The following is a 19,398-nucleotide window of genomic DNA, read 5'->3' on the forward strand; positions in this document are numbered from 1 at the left end:
CGTGTGGACTTGCGCAAGTGGGGAGCTCCCGCCTTTGCCACAGTGGTCATGCACGTGCCTTAGCCGTGGCGTTCCTGTCACTACAGGGCTCCCCTCTCTCGCCCCCACCCCCCGGGGAAGCGGAGGCCGTTGTGCTTCCCACGTTACGTTTTAGGTGTGTTCATCTTGGAAATGCCGGGGCGTGGTCGCTGAGAAGCGGAATCCCTGCGTGGGTCGTAGGGAGGCGATGTAAGCGGGTTTGACTCGGTAGGCGGCGACGACGTCTTGACGGCCATTAATATCGAGGGTGGCAAGTCTCCGGTGTCTGCTTGGCGTACGACGAGCATGTGAAGACTTGTAATTTCTGCTTTCTCTCTCTTGGGATCCGCTGCCAGTGGGGGAGAAGCTAGGTCGACCTCGCAAGTCTACTGTTTCGCCAGTCTTGCACCACAAGTACAAGCTGCTACGGGGAGGAGTCAGTACTAGTTGACTGGTATGGACTAAAGTTAAACATTTTGTTACACTGACATAACATTATATTAAACAAAAAACTGAGCCCCAGTTTCCTAAGACTACCCCAGAAACATCAGTTCCAAATAATTGTCGAAACGAATGTCTTCCCTAACGGCGCCGTTGTTTGGTGAAAGAGATATTCTTACAGCTAGACACTGCTCTGGTAGTGTATCTTGATTTTATCGGACTACTTTGCTTGCTAGGGTGCTCAAAAATATTTAACGTCATACTACTGTAGGTGCCACTTGCGAAATACTTTTGGGTGTGAAGCCAACCTGGGAAAAATAATTTCGAGCTAGCTTAATCAAGGAGTACGTGACATTGTTTCTGCGGAACGCGGGGACAGACTAGGGCGACACGCCTGCTGTGCGAAAGAACAGCGAGTTAGCAAGAGGCAATTGGACGCATATTTCTATTTGGTGGTAATTTTACTTACGTAGCGTCAGGAAAATTGATCAGAACGCAGGTCAGGACGCAGTCCGTTCGGCGGTCTCTTCGTGCTTCGGTGTGCCTATAATTTGTCTATTGGGGCTGACGCAGCAATACAGTTTGAAAGGCAAACACTTCATCTTGTCTTGCACTTTCGTGCAAAACGCGGGTTACAAATGAAGATTTATCGTTGCTGCACATTATCCGCCTTCCCGTGTTGTTTCGTTTCGTGTAATTTTGGTTTATTTACACATCGTTAGCTCATTGTACGTACGTGAATGGTCTAGGAACATTAAATTTCGGCTAAAATGCCTTACCTAACTTAAACCTACATATAGTGTATTAAACCAAAGATAATAAGAAATCACCAAAGAACAGCATCCCGCTTACTACCTTGTTCAGCGTTCGCCATGTGAAACGATGCCTAATTTTCTTTCCTAATATGCAGCCAAACTGTTTTCTGGCTGTATGCTCTGACAGAATTTCTTCATTTCTTTTCAGGGATATTGAAGTCTTGCGAACTGCGTGTCAAAGCAAAAGGATCCACATTGATGACAGATACAGGCTGTAGGGAGTGCCAATATATGTATGAGAAATATTGTTCTCAGGGACCCCACTTTAAATGTTTATTTACACTGTTTTCCGGAACTGCACTTAACGAATTTTTAGTTCCTTAACAAAATTCCAATACGCGGAATGAATCTCAATAAATCACTATATCACACTGGATCGGCTGCCCACTCATTTCCAGGAAGGTTATATTCGCAGCGTTGCTTATGAAATATGACAATGATCAATAAAGGCGTAGGAACGTTTATCTGTTAGTGTATGTACATACGTTACTAAAAATATGGCCCGATAAACTTCAAGAACATAAACACGGGGCAGAGCAAATGCGAGATTTAATGTAATTCATGAAACGTATTTCAGAATGTATTATGTTTTCGCTTCATACCGCCAGGGTTTTCCAAAAAACAGTGGCCAAGTTCAGCATGCTATGCACCCTTTAATAACACTCACAGATTCTATTTATTGATTTTGTTGTAGTATCCTTAGAACTATTCAGAATACACATTGCTAATTCACTGATCTCAGGGAGTCAGGCCTCAAGAAATGCGTCGTGGCTGATAAGGAAGCTATCTCATTGTCTCTGACAAAGACAAATTGGGGTCTTAGTTGCGGTTAAATGTCATTTGTTGCTAACGAGGAAGGCTTCCGCAATATCCATATTACGAATTAAGGTGAATATTAACGTAAAGGTGGTATTTGGTACTTTCTCTTGCGGTATTAAGATAGAAAAAATTGGGGCACCTTGCACTAGTGGAGCAAGCCAGGAGAAACAGCAGACCTGGCGTCCCATCTCTCTTCGTCGGAGACCTGGCTGTCGATGTTTTTGTGCCATCCGACAGTCACGCGGAAATCGTTAGAACTTACCAAGCTGACAAACGTGTTTAAATATTCAGCTAGTGCAGTCGCACAGCCAACAGGAGGTGGTAAGTTAGGAAATAATTTTTGACAGCAAAAGCTATACTGCGGAATGAATCGAAAGATCATTCACCGTGCTGCAATGACCTGAGCTAAAGGAGCGTGAGGGGCAGGCGTGACGCACGCCAAATGATGCAATGCAAAGGTACGTCGCCGTTGCACTCGTTCGGAACGTCACGCTCCCGTACCACGTGACTACGCGAGGGCGGAACGCCTGCTTGGCCGGCGCTTTGTCGCTGAATCTCGCCATTGACGGCGCGCCGGGTGAAATAAAGCTTAGGTTAATGAACCAATGTGTGTATAAGTTCGAAACAAATTCTCTCACAATGCTTTGAGCTGCGGTTGCAATTAACTCTAATTTGATTAAAACACTGCGGGCATGGCTTTTCCAATACCTAGCCAGAAATACTTTGTGCTCGTCATAACTAGTTGAAAAAAAGGGTGGGAAACTTTAAAACTGTTATAGATCACCGATTTTTCAGAAACTCCGGTGACCAATTAGTAATCCTCGGTTATCTTTGACCTAATGAGTTTTAAGAAGCAACAAATGACGAAGAAACCACTTTCCGGCGTCAACAAACGAATTCGTATCCCTCTAACACCCTACTGAACGCAATGAACCCTACCCAGTACCCTGCCACCAATAATTTCTGCCTTGCTGGCACCCGATACCTCATGATATGGGAGTGCCAACGGACCCCTGCTCTAACCCCAAATCCCAGTGGGTGGTGCAGCTGCTCAGCTCCAAGCTCTAGGGATAGCGCCGACCGGTGGAACCGGCCCGCACGGCCAGCCAGCTCCAAGGACGCCTCTCACTGGGGGGGGGGCACTAATAAGTTTCGCCTGCGCACCAGTATAATGAATGTTTATCTTTGTCTCTCTCAGATTCAAAAGTGTTCCTAATAAATAGTAGCATACCTCCGGTGCTCTTCAATCACCAGCTCACGTAGTTTTGATGGTGAGGCGTTAAAAAGCCCGAAACAAAAGAGCACCCTTATAAGAGCACGACATCAAAAAGCACACGCGACAAATGCGTAGCGACCAAAGCACACGGTGGCAAAAGAGCAAAGTATAAAACCAGCACAACGATAATACACCACGCTTTTATCTAACGCCTAAACTGGCAATTATTTACATCTTTGACGTGTGTAAAAACCTGAAAGAGAGTGTAAGAAGCTCGGTATGAGTTTCTCCTCACGTATTGTTTCTGACCTTGTGAGAACGTAGCTAATGTTTAATAAAACAGGGGCGCATATGTTACAAGGTATGACGCAGACGCAAGGAGATCGCGTACTAGTATCTTTATTTTATATTTGCGCAATTCCTCAACATAAAGCGACTGTCATATTTCTCCTAAAAATTGAAAACACGCTCAATATTGCTTTTTGAGCTGCTTGTCGTAAGCTGACATTGATTTTCCTTTTCAAAATTTGATTTCTTATGTCGTACGTACGTTTCCAGCGATAGATTAGTATTTATCTGGACGTGTGGCGTCCAACTATAGTTTCCGCATTTCAGGTGCTTTGTTATGACAAGAGAAAACTGGAAAGTTGGGTTCCGTTTGTGTGGCGTTTACATACCGCGCAATAGCTCCTTGTTTCCTTATCGATTGCAAGCGTGAGTGCCAATGCATTGTACGAAGATAAGGAAATGCTGTAAGTGCCAATTTGAGCCGTCATTGCCCGTAATTGAGCGGTAGTAGGCTAAGCGAGATATACCTAAATATTTCTTGTACTCGTGGTTCTAATGGTGCACCTAGGAAGCTCTGCGTACTACGGCTTTTCGCATTTAAAATTTCCTAAGTAAATATTTGACACCCTAGTTTCTTAAGAAGAGCATAATATCTTGGACTATTGATTGAGAAGTCGTTCACCCATTGTGATCGTTTTAACTACTGCCACACGTATATAGAATTTGAGGACCAGCTCCCGGTTTAAGCTGTCGCTACAACTTAGCGATAACCTAGTTCGTGAGGCGGGAGCTGGAATTCAAACAAAAACAACTACCCGTTTTCACTGCGGGCTCGTGCTGTAGGTGGCGACCCGATCGCGCTTCAGTTGTGCCTGTTTGATCTTCGTACTACCTGAGCACATCGCCATGCAGACACTGCTAGTTTTGCAACGCCTTCCGCATGATACCATGGTTTAAAGTTAGCTTCCCCCACTGAATCAACATGAATGCGGGACTATGTAGCCCACTTATTTGAGAAACGCTCGGATCAGCCCAATTGCCGCCCCGTGTTCCATCTTGAGAAGTTCCTGACACAGTGTTTCACGACCGTGCCGCCGGGCCCACCATGTTTTCCATGTCGAGCGACGTGCGTCGCTCGCTTGAAAGACGGCGCAACACCAAGCTCTGCATTCTATGCTCATCGCTACAGGCCACCGACCCTGGGACCAGAACCACCCGGTCTACTCTATTCGGCAAGTCTCCAGGATCATTCTGATTCATAATTTCTCGCATTTCACCGCATACACGTTAGGAACCACGTCTCCGAAGGCGTAGTCATGCCCGGGACTCGCCAAGCCTAACCAAGCAGTTCGAATTCGGTGCCATGGCAACGGCGCGATCGCCGCTGTCGCCACGTGCCGCCGATGCATCTCCAGCTGAAGCACGCGCTCTCACCACGGAAGAAACCCCTCGTGTCACCAAAGAAGCTCATCTTCGGTGCATCGGCATGCCCACGCAAGGAGCAAACTCGCCCAGCCACAGTCTGCCTCAAGTCAGCCGGCCGTTAACAACGACATTCGTGCCAGCTGAGGTACGCCGCCAAGTGACGCGACACCACCGAACCCGCAGTATCGACTGTGCACGCAGCCTAGAACTCCTCTTAGTCGGGTGCAGCGATATGCTGGCCAGCCATGCACGCGCCACTTACTGCAAGCTCGGGGCAGAAGACCTCTCCCTCTTGACGCTGTACCATCGACCACCACGCCCTCCCTGGTTACGTCTGGCGACCACTGTGCAGGCGTCGAAACGCAGCACAGCCCTCTCGACACCGATGCAGACGACCAGGTGGTCAGCAAGGACTCTGCCCGCCAAAAAAAAAAAAAACGCGGCCAAGACCCCGCCGACGGTTCGGGAGAAGAACAAGACTACGCCAAGGATTGAGCTGGTGACATTTCAACAGTTGATCCAGAGACGGCGGCCAATGCGCACGCCCCCACCCCCAATCGCCGCAACCAAACCAGCGATGCTCCGCAAGGGGTGACAATGTCCCAGGCTGCGCAGATCGGCAAAACACCAAAGGCCTAAGGCGTTGCGCTGCTGAGCACAAGGTTGCGGGTTCGATTCCCGGCCGCGGCGGCCGCTTTTCTGATGGAGGCGAAAAGCAAAAACGCCCGTGTGTACGAGATTTCGGCGCACGTTAAAGATCCCCAGGTGGTCAAAATTAATCCGGAGCCCTCCACTACGGCGCGCCTCATCGCCTGCGTTGCGTCGGCGCGTTAAACCCCCACAATCAATCAATCAACACCAAAGGCCAAGTTACGCTCTCACGTGAGCTCTCCTGCGCATTACCGCCCCCTTGCTACCTCCACTGGACAGGTTGCGATGGCAGCTGCTGCGAGGGAGCTTCCTCAACGTCCCGCTGCCTCGTCGAATGGTGCCCCCCCTACCTCACCGAGTGGCGCCGAGCTCGCCAACGAGCTTGTGCGCTTTGGGCGGCGCGCCGCAGAGCTGCGTGACAGAGCGGTGGCCGCGCCCGCTCTTCTGGCCGAGGAAGAAGATGGTGATGCGGCGCAGTGCGTGGTCACGCCGATGGATTTGGCGGCCACAGGCGTCCCCACAGAAGGGCAATCCAACGCCGAACCTTCTTCGGACGACATGGAGGGCCAGTGGACGCAGAAGATCTCAAAGGCACACCGTTGCAAAGCGCGGAAGCTTGTTGCCAGGCGACCGATACACCAGCCTGCTGTCGGGACCTGCCAGTTTCACCCCACTGACCACTGTGCCTCCATCCTTGCGGTATCGAGGGAGGCATTATCCCTTGCATTGGCCGCTGGCGCCGGTGTCTCCCAAGTGAGAATGAACACTCGCTGAAACGTTGTTGCCGCCGATGCCGAGACTGCTAAGTGCCTCTCTTGTCTGCTGGCAACAGGAAAATATGCGGTATACCTGTACGAGCCTATCGACCCGTCAAACGCAGCACAAGTCGTGGCCTGATTTTCGGCGCGGACCCGCAACTCACGTCGCACGAGATAATGGCCAACGTTAAATCAGATGTGCCGCTAAGTGAAGTGTCCGGGCAGCGCAATGGTGCAGTGGTGGTGCACTTTGCAGGACCGGTCCCACCCCCTTTCGTCGCTGTCTACAAGATGCTGTTTCCCTTGAGAACCTGTCGTCCCAGACCTATCCAGTGTGGCCGATGTGGGAAACTTGACCATATGACGGCCGGCTGCAAAGGTACCGTGAGGTGTGCGCGTTGTGGGGGAGGATACAACTCACAACAGTGAACTGCAGCTGTTGCCCGCTGCTCCAACTGTAGTGGCCGCCATAGTGTGATCGATTCCCCTTGCCCGCGCAGGCAGTACGAGCGCCGTGTGGCCACAGCCATGGCCCAGGCGCTAAACCCAGTGCCCTGTGCTGAGGTCGAGGCGTCGGTTCGATCGGTGAAGCCCAGCTACGCCGAGATGGTCATGCGGCGCAGCACCAAGCAGCAGTCACGGCTTGGCCCACAGACGCCCCAGGGACGACTGCAGCCCCGGTCTGCAGCCCAGCGGAAGGCAGCCAGGCGCCCCACTGCCCAGCCGCCCGCCCCGCCCCAGCTTCAGTCGTTGCGCTTGCAGCCCCCGGCCTGGAGCAGCTGATGCCCGTCCTCCTGGCCCTGACGCACAGCTTGGTGGGCCGACTGCCCACAGATGACCCTGCAAGGATGGCGGCCACAAACGCCCTGGCCCTCTTGAGCCCCCCGCCCACCTCCACCACGGCTAGCAGACCCTGTGGCCACGCATCCGGCAGTGGAACTGCAACAGCGTAGGCCGTGGCAGCGCGGAGCTGACTAAGCACCTGTTGCGGGATCCTTCGACGTGCTGGCACTACAGGAAGTGCACATCTATAGCGACATGGGGCGCCTGCTGGGCTACGTGTGTCATCTCAGCGCCACGAGCTGCCGCCTGAGGTCTTGCAGCAGCACACCGTGCCGCGACGCCACCCACCCACCGGGAAAGTCGCGGTCAGCGGTCTATGTGCGGACCACCCTCAACAGTGGTAGTGTTGACCTGGCCCCAGTTTCTGACGGCCCAATGGAGTTTGCCGCCGTGACAGTACGCATGGGGACAACGGACACTACCGTGGCCAGCGTGTACATCTAGCCGCAGAAACCATGGGACGCCGTGGCACCGTGCCGGCTGCGCGCAAACCTGGGCTCGGTCGCTGTACTGTGCGGCGACTTCAACGCACATCACCCTGCCTGGGGGAGTCAGCGAGCCACCTGAAGAGACGACAGCTGTTAGAAGCCGTCACCACCTGTGGACTGCACGTGACCAACACTGGCAGCCCTACTTTCCGCCGCCCTTGTCGCCATGGCACGGTCCAGCAGTCCTGCATCTACCTAACCCTGGTGACGCAGCGGTGTGCCTATTCTTGGGAGACCGCCGCCAGCACGTGGGGTTCTGACCACTTCCCCATACTAGTCACCCCGGGGAGCCACCATAAGCGAGCGGACACAAGGGCTTAAGCAGTCACTAGCTGGGTCGACTTCCGCAATGAAATGACCAAATGCACCGAGGACCCTGAAGTCGACTTCCTCGCAGCAGTCGTGCGGAGCGCCGACAAGGCAACGGTACGGGGAGACGTAACTCTTTGCACGCCACTCCCGGACATGCAGCTGCTATGGCTTCGGGCCCGCCGCAACCACCTACAGAGGAAGGCTTTGCGAAGCAAGCGCCCAGAAGATTGGACGGAGTACCGGCGGGCGGACGCCCAATGCCACCGACGGACACGGCAGCGTCGCAGGCAGGGCTGGGAGTGGGTGTGTTGATCCATGCACTCTCGCAAAGATCCGGGCAGAGCCTGGCGTATTTTTAAGGCATCACCAGCCAGTGTTCCCTGCATGCGGTCGCCATATCCCTGGGCATCAGAGAAGGCGCCCTGGTGGAGCTATTCGCCGACCAGTTTGCCAAGGCTGCTCAAACCCCGCCTCCAGCTCCTGCGGCCTCACCTGACTCGGCGCCAGTCACCCCACACGACCAGAAAGTGGTGTCCCTCTGCTCCACGGACATCACGTTCTGTGAGCTGCAAGCCCTCCTTAATCGATGCCCCAAGTGGCGGAGCGCTCCTGGTATTGACGCGGTTATGTACCAGATGCTGCGAGCCTGGACGTGACTCAGTTAGAGTCGCTTCTGCGACTGTTCATTTGGGTCTCGCAGACTGGTGTCCTCCCGCCACCCTGGCTCGTGGGGCTCATCTCGCCAATTGTCAAGGTCGGCAAGCCCCCGACGGAGCCGGAGTCTTACCGGCCCGTGCCCTGACGTTGGCTGCGGGGAGGGTCATGGAGAGTGCAGTGCTTGCCCCTCTCGAGTGTATTGCGGGGCACAGCGGCGTCTTTTGGGGGCAACAAAGCGGCTTCAGGCGACACCGCTGCACGGCTGCTACCTGGGGGACGTCATCTACATGCTGGAACACCCCCGCCACGACAAGGAGGTGGCCTTCCGGCTCCTGTTGGACGTGAGGTCGGCATTCGACACGGTTGCACACGGGGCCATCCTGGAGGCCCTGGACGGCATGGACGTTGTGGGGCGCCTAGGAGGCTACATCCGGGCTTTCCTGCTTGACCGGACCCTGCGGGTGAAGGTCGGCCGGGCGACCAGCAGTCCTCCTGACGTCCGCTCTGGGGTGCCCCAGGTAAGCGTGCTGAGCCCGTTCCTTTTCAACTTGGTGCTGGCTCTTCTCCCCGACTGCATTCCTCCAGGCTTGCGACATCCAGTGGAGGTGGTGGTGTACGCTGACGACGTGGCACTCTGGACCCATGGCCCTACCAAAGACTGCCATATAGTCAAGGCGTGCCTCCAGGAGGCTCTGGGAACAGTGGCAGTCTTCCTTGAGAGCGGTGGCCTGTAGCTCTTTCAGGCTAAAATGCCAAAATGCAGGCACCCGCCGCGGTGGCTCAGTGGCTAAGGCGTTGCGCTGCTGAGCACGAGGTCGCGGGTTCGATTCCCGGCCGCGGCGGCCGCTTTTCTGATGGAGGCGAAAAGCAAAAACGCCCGTGGGTACGAGATTTCGGCGCACGTTAAAGATACCCAGGTGGTCAAAATTAATCCGGAGCCCTCCACTACGGCGCGCCTCATCGCCTGCGTTGCGTCGGCGCGTTAAACCCTACAATCAATCAATCAAAATGCAGGCCCTTATGCTGCATCCGGGAGGATGCAGGGCTCGACGGGCAACACCCGCAATGACACTTAACGGGAGGCGTCTTCCCTGGCGGTTGACCGTGAAGTACCTGGGGCTGCCCATTGACTGCCAGCTCACATGGCTGCCAGCTGTCAAGGCCCTCAGGGCACGCAGCGCACGGGTGCTCCAAGGGGTGCGGCAGCTTCTGCCACCAGGCAATGGCTGCTAAAAGTAAATACTTTACTTGGGAATTGAAGAAAATTGTAGTTCATTGCTTAGGAGGGGATCAGTTTCGTTATCTTTCGCCCTTCGCGAAGACGACGTCCGATATTGCTGCACACGCTTGCAAGCATGAACGAGGCTGATTTTGGTTCACTTAGCGAGTGAGGCAAAAGTCGCGCAAATGTTTACACTCGCGCGTACAACAACCCTATTTAGGTTGTCGAACTTTTGGAAAGGTCTAAGGGACGGGGTTGAGGTTCGGCCAGCCCAAATATGCCAAATATTGGCTGTGGTAAATGAGTTATAAGAGATCTTTTCTTTCTGCTTATTGTGATAGATGCAACATGAACGATACACGTAAGCCAAGTGCACGTTTCGCGCGATTTGTAGAAGTGAAAATATTATTTTGAAGTAAAAGCCTTTTGACAACTTTGGAATGTCGCAAGCGCGTGTATAGTTTTGTAGGCTTATAATCTTTCTTATTGCATTTAAAAAATGGCGGATACTTCTACCTATGCGCCTAGTTTTAAACGTGATGGCGATGATGGTACGGCGTGGTGGTATAGCAAAAAACCTCAGGCGAACGCATGCCTTCACGCGGCAGAGCACCGTGCAAGTCGGCGGAGGAGTGCGTGCTCCACGGGGATTGTTCTTCACCGTCACTGGTCGCTGGGGACGTTTTTCGGTGACTCTGCGCCAGGTGCAAACGCCGTCTTCTCGGAGGTACTTTGCACGCTGGTACCTTGTTGTGTGCCCTGTACTTACGAAGCATAGAATTTTGCCATGGTGATGTTTAAACCAAAGACTACTTATTTGGATCAAATGTGGGCAAAGAAGCGTTTCAGTGCAGTTGGCCTTCTGTTGATCATCTTCTCGAGAACATTGCACAGGCAGCTTGTGAGAGCGATGCGTCGATAGCTTAAGGGAGAGAAAGCGTTTTCCCCCTCTTTTACTATTGCTAGAACTATGGCCTCCCTCCAAGACCTTTGAATGTGCCACGGAAGAAATATCTTGTTGTAAAGGTGAAGAAGTGTAACAAAATTGTATGCGTGTAAATGCTGTATCATTGAGGATTTACAGGTACTTAGAGCACCCCTCAGCTCATGAAGCGAAAACTCGGAGTTATAGGATGTGATGGATTTGTCCTTTTCATGTAAAGGCTTATTTTGATTGATTGATTGTGGGGTTTAACGCGCCGACGCAACGCAGGCGATGAGGCGCGCAAAAAGGCTTATTTTCGGCTGAGAGTTTGTGTTTCATGAAAGTGTTTGTGTCGTGTGCTGAACTGTACACGTGTTGGAAGTGTTGTGCAAGTGTGTCAGCCTGGTTTTCAAGTGTATCCCCTGTTGTGCTGACCAGAGGCAGGCTGTGTGTTTGTTGCCCTTTGAGCTTGCGTATTCGTGTCCATACTTTTCGTGTGTCTGTGTAGGAGTTATTTGATGTAATGAATGAACGCCAACTCTCTCGTTTTGCCTCACGGTGCACACGTTTTCCTGTCGTCTTTGCCCTTTTGAACAACAGGAGATTTCCCGACGTGGGGTACCGACGAAGGATACCCCACACCTTATTCTGGGCCTCTCACGCCCGCCCACAGTCCTCATTCCACCACGGGCTCGGCTGGTTGCGCATGGCACCAGAGGTGTCAGGAATGGACTTTTCAGTGGCTCCAGGATGTGCGCCGTAAGGAGTTGAGCGGCTTCATGTACGTGATGGTGTGTAATGGTTGTGTAGTGTAGTTTGGATGTGTCTGTAAATGTATTCCAGTTAGCCCGTGCATCATTGAGCCTGTTTTGGGAAGATGGACTGCATGGGCCTTTACGTATATATGTTAGTGAGGTGGGGAAGTGGTCACTGCCGTATATGCCAGTGCCCACACCCCACTCAAGAAAAGGGAAGAGAACTCTGAAGCCAATAGCCATGTCAAGAAATGAGTGTGTGTTGTGTCCTATGTTGTGGCATGTATGCTGTTTCTTATTGAAATGGCATGCTCCAGAGGACGTTAACAACTACTCTATCAGGCGACCTCGGGAATCAGTGCGAAAAGAGCCCCAAAGAGAATTGTGTGCATTAAGGTCCGCTGTCAGGATGTCTGGTTCGGGCAGCTGGTCAACAAGCGCCTCGAAATCAGAGCTCGAAAGTGCAAAATCCGGAGGAGTGTATATGAAGCATACCGTTATCAACCTATTAAATATTATTGTGCGGATTGCTACACCCTCAAAGAAAGTGTTTAAAGTGACAGGGTGGCATGCTAAGGACTTGCTGGTGATTATTGCCACACCGCCCAAAAAGTGTGTGCAGCCATCCCTGTCCTTTCTAAATACCATGTAACTCTTAGAAATTTGTGTGCTTGCAATTCAAATGTGTTCCCTGAACACCATTACACTTGGCTCATTAGCATGCAGTATTTCGTATACATAGTCAAGATTATTAGGAAGGCCTCTGCCGTTCCATTGGAATTAAGTGTTCGGAACTATTGGGGTGTGTTGTATATGTATCGTCTTTCGGTGCTTGGACTCTCGGAGGGGGCGTCTGAGGCTTCCCTACAGGTTTGGAAGTAGGAACCCGTTCTTTCCGCTGCGACGCAAACAGGAACAGTCCCACGTCCATCTCATCTTCGGATGTCCTAGGGGTGCCTGATTGACGAGGCATACTGGACTTGGCCTCCATGCGGGTGCCTTTCATTTTCGGAGCCGCTACCGCCGAAGGTGTTTGAAGCACCACAGGTGGCCCGGTCGGTGCGGCAGAGGTGGGAGCCGATTCGGAACCCCCGGTGTCCATCTGCTCCGCATGCCCCAGTGGAAGCGGGGAGGGTGAAGAAGCAGGGGCTGGAGGGGCATATGTCAAGATGGTGCCTGTTGCCACAGCCGCTACTGGCTCGGCGAGAGGTGCGGAGGCGCGCTGGGCTGCCTGAGACAATCCAGAAGGATGGGGGCGGGACAAAGTCTGACTCGGAGTACTGTGTGCCCGCCGAAGCCAGACGCCGCTCCGCCCCCCGGCGAGCTGCGCCGGCGTACCTCCCCAGAAAAAAAAGACGCGAACCACTTACGCGCCTCTGGACGGTAATGTTCTCTGTCACCTTGACTTTATTGATTTTCTTTTCCATTTGAAATTTCTCGCAGACCCGGGAGGATACCGCGTGCTGTCCCCGGCAGTTAGGACAAGTACGTGTTGATTGGTTGCTTGTAGGGTTTAACGCGCCGACGCAACGCAGGCGATGAGGCGCGCCGTAGTGGAGTGCTCCGGGTTAATTTTGACCACCTGGGGATCTTTAACGTGCGCCGAAATCTCGTACACACGGGCGTTTCTGCTTTTCGCCTCCATCACAAAAGCGGCCGCCGCGGCCGGGAATCGAACCCGCGACCTTGTGCTCCGCAGCGCAACGCCTTAGCCACTGAGCCACCGCGGCGGGTGACAAGTACGTGTAGTGAACGGACAGTTCTCAGAGGGGTGGTCCTGTGCGGCGCACCTTGCACAGGTCGTTGTTCTACGGTAAGAATTAATATCGTGCCCGAACCGCTGGCACTTCAAGCAGCGGCGCGGGTTGGGTATGTAGGGTCGGGGACCAAGCCTGCATTGATTAGTTGAGGAAGTTTCGATCGGTTGATTTTCAAAAATATGTGCTTCGTTGGGATTGTCTTTTCTGCTCTTCGGATAGTGATGCGGCTGACGGCCGTAACACCCTGCTCCCTCAGGCCTTAAATCAGCTGGGCATCAGTTTCGATCAGCAGGTCTGGCTCAGATATCACACCCTGGGAGCTATTCAGGCTCCGGTGGGGTGTGGCCCAGATGTCCAGATCGAGGATGCGAGTTTGGGCAAGGAGGTTGTCAGCTTGTTTTTCTGTGTTCACCTCAACAAGAATTTCTCCCTTATTGAGTTTTTGAGCCTCATACGTATAACCAAGAATCCTATGCAAGAACCTTGGAATCACGAATACAGTCATCGACGCTACGACTCTTCCTGAGTCAGCTGACTCAATCACCAAAAAACGAGAATAGTTATTGGGCTTGGAAAAGATGGTTGTTGAGAGTGGTGGAAAAGAGGCTTCGGTGCGGCACCTTTTCGGGGGCGATCATGTTTGGAGGGGGCTTTAGAAGATACCATACAGGATATATTGGAAGCAGGGTACGGGGGTATTTTCTTCTCAAACCTTATCCTGATAGCTTGAGAGGTCCCGGAACTTCCTGCCTGGTAAACAGACAGGGAGCCCATCCGCCGGAGCTTGACAAGGGCTCCGACAGCCACCGTTTGAGGTTTCTACCCTTCACCTTAAAACTCATTACCACGGTCGTTTACCGCGTGAGTATGGGGGCTGGGGGTCCTTGGTGTCGCCAATACCGTCACCAACGTTGCTCAAGGAGCCCCGTGCGGAAACAGGAGCAGCAGTGGGACGAGCGACCACACTCAAAGATGTGCCATGACCTAGTCGCGCATCCTTGGAGCGCGCTGCCCTGGACCAATTACACCACTTCAATAATCACCAAAGAGCATGAATGGCATTTTTAACGCGTTGGAACCCTGCCTCGAAATGTTATCATGAGCTTATTATTATCATCACTGCTCCGCCTTGCCCGAGTTTTGCTCACACTCGGGCCTTCTGGAATAATGCCCTAGGTTTCACGTTACTGGAGATTGGCGAAAGTTTTTTTTGGTGCTTTGGTGGGCGACCGAGACATGCGACGTTACTTTAGTTAAATCAAATTTTATATTCTGCTTCCTAATATTCCGATATTGTAAACCTTCTTGCGGTAGTGTGTCAGGAGCTTTCTCAAGAATATCGCGGCACGCTGATAAACGCAAAGAAACCAGGATGGAGCGGTACCACATGCGCTCCATCTTATTTTTTTTAATTACACTTAGTTGATGTATGCTTTATTGTCAGAAACGCCTATTTGCACCCATTTTGCTTTCTGAGTAACAAACATGCCCTAATCGAACGTTTTCTAATCAAGCCTGTATAACTGAATGCTTTGCTTCCCGTTAAAAAAAACCGCTGGCCCCATTTTATGTTCGGAATAAATATCTAAGCATTGTTTCACTCCTCGAGGGTCTACGAACTCGAAATACCAGGAACCTTATGCATTGGTTGTAATACAAATGCCGACGACCTAGAGAAACGAGGCCAATATCCTATCTTTGAGTCTTGTAGTTCGCTAGTATGTATTTTAAGGTAAAGCTTTTTACCTCTACCCCTCAAGGGTTCTTTCGCGACCGTTGGTGTCAACAGAAAACTCCGCAAAGAAATAAAAGAGACTGGTACCGCCAGGCATCGAGCCTGGATCTAATACAGTAACTTAGCTTGACCCCGTTGTCTTACCGATTGAGCTACGAGCCGACGTGGAAACGGGAAGACTGGAGGTGCACTGACCACGCACATCTGCGGGTTTACCTCCTGCACTCTCGCTGAATGCCATGTGATTGCGTCATGCGACCTCTCGCACCACTGTGCTCTCCACCCGCGGCACGTGAAGCGGCCATGTCCGCACGTTGAGCACGCGCTAGGGATGACAAAAATAGAAGGAAGCTCACACAAATGCGTGCAATCTCACTTCTAGTACGCCAATATGCTAAAGCCTGTGGCCTCCACTGTTCACCTAAAAAATCAGAGCTCTGTCGTACGCCCTCACGCCAAGCGACACATCAAGAAAGACCCTCAAATACTCCTTGATGGCCAGGCGATCACCCCAACCCCCATCAACAAGATCCTGGGGCTACACCTTCACTCCAACACCAAGAGTGACGATCCTTACAGCGCCTCCAACACAGCATCAATCAAATCATACACATGATCAGGCGAGGTGTCACCAAGAGGCGAGGCCGCCAGGAAGCCAATACCCTTCGATGAATTCAAGCTGTTCTCCCCTAGAGAACCACTTACGTCACCCCCTACCTTCTTGTTGGCAAGCAGCACCTAAGGATGCTTGATATAATGATTATAAATTCCGTTAAGCGGGCCATTGGTCTTACCATGAGTGCGTCCACGGAGAGGCGGCTTAGGATAGGGCTCCGCTACACGGTGGAAGAGCTTATAGATGGCCATCATTCTGACCAGAAGCACCGATTCAGCAGACCTCTGCTAAGTCGCCGCATCTTTCACCAGATTTGCTGGGCAGCACAAAATGCCCCTCCGCGTGACGTATTCCTGGATTCTTGGCGACAAGAACTAAGATGTTCCGCCCTTTACCTAGAAACATGAACCCGGCACACCACGAGTGTTCCCGACAAGCACGGGCACAGGCGCTCAGCACCACCTCCGGCCTGGATCATGCAGTTATCTACACATACGCCTCCCAACATCAAGGGGCGCAGTGCGCCATTATCGTGGCTACCACCAGAAGCAACCTCCTTGCGTGTGCCTCAGTCTAGACCAAAGACATGACGACAGCAGAAGAGGCAGCCAACGCCTTGGCTCTCACTTAACCATGGATTCAAAAGGTAGTCACCCATTCCAAACAAGCCTAGCAGAAATACCAGTCAGGGAGCGTGTCGCGTGTGCATTGTGAGTTCTAAATAAAAACTCCCCAACCGGTTCCATTCAGCTAATCTAGACGCCTGCTCACGCTCGTATTGAGGGCAACGAAAACGCCCACCAACAGGCCTACGATGTACGCCCCCCCCCCCTCCCATTATATGGGGTAGCACGAGCACAGACACCCGCTTGTCCAGTTCAGGACATAACCCAGCATTATAGCCTTCAGAGACATCCTACCCTCACCGCACCCTGCAGTTTTCACGGAAGAACTACCATACGGCTCATACCATCCGACAGGCCTTCAATCAATGCGTCCGTATCGCTAAGGCGCCTAATGTAAATTTTGCTCAGAAGTAGAAACACAAAGTAACATAATCGAGGTGTGCGACTTCATCCCTGTGAACCCACCTCTCTTCTCGTGAACTACCCAACAACAGCAATGGGACATGTTACTGTCCAGCTCTCTCTGCCTACCCAGCTTCAGTTGGTGGACAGAGCACAGGCAGCGCGGTATGCATATTGGCCCTAGTGAAGAATGAAACACTCCACTGCCCGCCCCCCTCTGGGCCATTCAGAAATCTGAATAAAAGTATTTCCTCCTCCCTCTCCTCCTGCTCCATCTCTCGCCGATTTCGCCGCCTTTGTCGGCGGCGGCAGAGACGGAGAAGGGAGATCGTCTAACAGGAGCTCTGAGCTTCCTTTAATTTTATAAAAAAATGAGTTTCCACTCATGTGCTACTCCAATACAACTCAACGAACCACCGTTCATTCATCATGCATTGATTTAACCTTAGCATAGAAGCTCTCTTTCATGTAATAAAGGTTGTGGTTGAGTGCATTTCACTTGTCTCTGGTTTCAATATGTGTACAGCCACGTGAGTGAATTCAAGTTATGTCGTGCGGACTCCTCGTCGGCACGAGCACCGAGAAGGTTCTGGCCCTGGGGGTGAACAACACCCTAGATGAGATCGCGGAGGTGCAGAGGACCGCCCAGATGTCGAGGCTCTCGGAAACGAGAACGGGAAGACAGATACTGCATGACCTGCGTCTGACACCGATGGAAGAGGGAGCCGAAAACGAACAGGTACCTGTACCAGAAGCCACAGGCAGAGAGTTACGCGTATGCCCGGTACCGAAGAACATGAACCCCGAGTTCAACAAGAAGCGAAGGATGGCGAGGGCTAAGGCGCTCGTGGACCTCCACACCAGAGACGAGAAGGGGCCATGTACGTGGACGCGGCGGAGTACCAGGAGAGCGAGAGGGCCTTCGCCGCAGCGGTCGTCAGGGCGTCGACTGCCGAAACGATAACCGCGGCGAGCCTGAGAACCCAGATGGCGCACCGGGCAGAGGAGGTGGCCATCGCCCTGGCCATCGCCGTCCCTGCGTGCATGACGGTGCTGTGCGACTCAAGAAGGGCGGTGCGTAACCACGCCAGCGGGAGAGTGTGCAGGGAGGCCGCACGAGTAGTACGTATGGTCGACCTCGACGGTGAGAGGAGGTGCGTAGCGTAGCCATCAAGTGGTTCCCGGCACACGTGGGCATCGATGTGTCGGACCGGGGCAAGACCAACCATAACGAGACGGCAAACACCGCGGCGCGAGGACTAACCAACCGCTCCGCTGCGGCAGAAGCCGACCCGTCGTGGTGGTGGAGGGAGACCAAGGACAGCATGACCACCTACACCCAGATCGTGAAGTGGTGCAGACTGAGCAGACGAAAGGTACCGCCACCCCACCAGGGCTTGACCCGAGAGGAAGCGGCGATATACCGGCAACTGGAGATGGGGTCCCTCCTCACCCCGGTGCTGATGAGGCACGTGTGTCCGAGCGTGTACGAGAGTGACCTGTGCCGAGTTTGCCAGAAGGAGAGAGCCACCGCGGCTCACATCCTCTGGGACTATGCCAAAAACCCGCACGAAGCGTCGACAGAGACTATGATCCCGCCGCATCTCGAAGCCGCAGCGGGAAGCTACGACCACGAACAACAGACCAAGGCCGTCCAGCAGGTCTCGGGGGCCCTCGAAAGGCAATGACCAAGCGAAACCGACGAAAGATTACCGCCCCAACAAAGGAGCAGGCGAAACCGGCCGAAGGGAGTAGCGAGGCCGGAGCCAAAGTAGAGGGACAAGAAGTCGAGAAGACGTCACGGCCGCGTCGCGGAAAGACCTCCGCGCGAGGAGATCTAACCGAGCTGCAGGCACTTCAATAAAGTTGTTCTCTCTCTCTCTCTCTCTCTTTCTCTCTATGTCGCATGGGTAATTGTGGGTGTCGCTTACAGCTTTACTTTCCAAGCACATTCACAGGGTGGATTGGCACGCATTTTTTGTGCCAGGAAGTTCTGCATTTACCGCGCTCAGCGTCGCGGGAATGCCCAAGTTTTACATCCTTCTAGCTCGTTTTGTTTAAGGTAGCAGCTACATGCAGTACTTCTAGTTAAGCTCGCTACATGCAGTACTCAGTCAACCTGTGACAACGTTTAATATTCTGCGCAAAAGAAGTATATTTGTTCTTTGGATGACAATGATCAAAATCATCAAGGTCACTAAGCTGTCTTTGAAAGACCACAGAAGCATGATATAGAGAGAGCAAGCAAGCTGTATCCAACCTATTTGCTGATGTAAATTTTATACCAGTAATGGCAGATTCAACGACATGCGGCCCTTGCGCAACATACATGCCCAAAATGAACCTCCCCATCCTCTGCAGTATTTAAACTTGTAGCTCACAGGAGCCATCAGTTTTTTAACCAGTCAAGATGCTTACTCTTACAGCTGAACTTTGCGTTCAAAGAAAAATATCTGAGCAACAACCTATATCCTTGGCCACTAGTGAAATAGAACTATAAGTAACTTTATTGTGCATTTCTCTGTGGGGTTAAAATTTTCTCTAAATGTCTGAAAAATAAATTTAGTATACCACCCCTATTTTTTCAGGCGCTTCAGTTTCGAGGTCATCTCTTCAAAGATACGCC

General features: G+C 52.4%; 1 long non-coding RNA gene across 1 annotated transcript in view; it reads left to right on the forward strand.

Moving 5' to 3' along the window:
- Positions 1-1,610, forward strand: part of LOC144161956 (uncharacterized) — a 48,877-nt gene extending 47,267 nt beyond the window's left edge. The window contains exon 3 of the long non-coding RNA XR_013320546.1: positions 1,423-1,610. This is a non-coding gene — a long non-coding RNA (uncharacterized LOC144161956). The remainder of the gene's footprint in view (positions 1-1,422) is intronic.
- The last annotated feature ends 17,788 nt before the right edge of the window (positions 1,611-19,398 follow it).

This window comes from Haemaphysalis longicornis, unplaced genomic scaffold (genome assembly GCF_048455015.1).
Source record: "Haemaphysalis longicornis isolate Haplotype H1 unplaced genomic scaffold, Haemaphysalis longicornis Haplotype H1 scaffold_12, whole genome shotgun sequence".
Classification (NCBI taxonomy): domain Eukaryota; kingdom Metazoa; phylum Arthropoda; class Arachnida; order Ixodida; family Ixodidae; genus Haemaphysalis; species Haemaphysalis longicornis.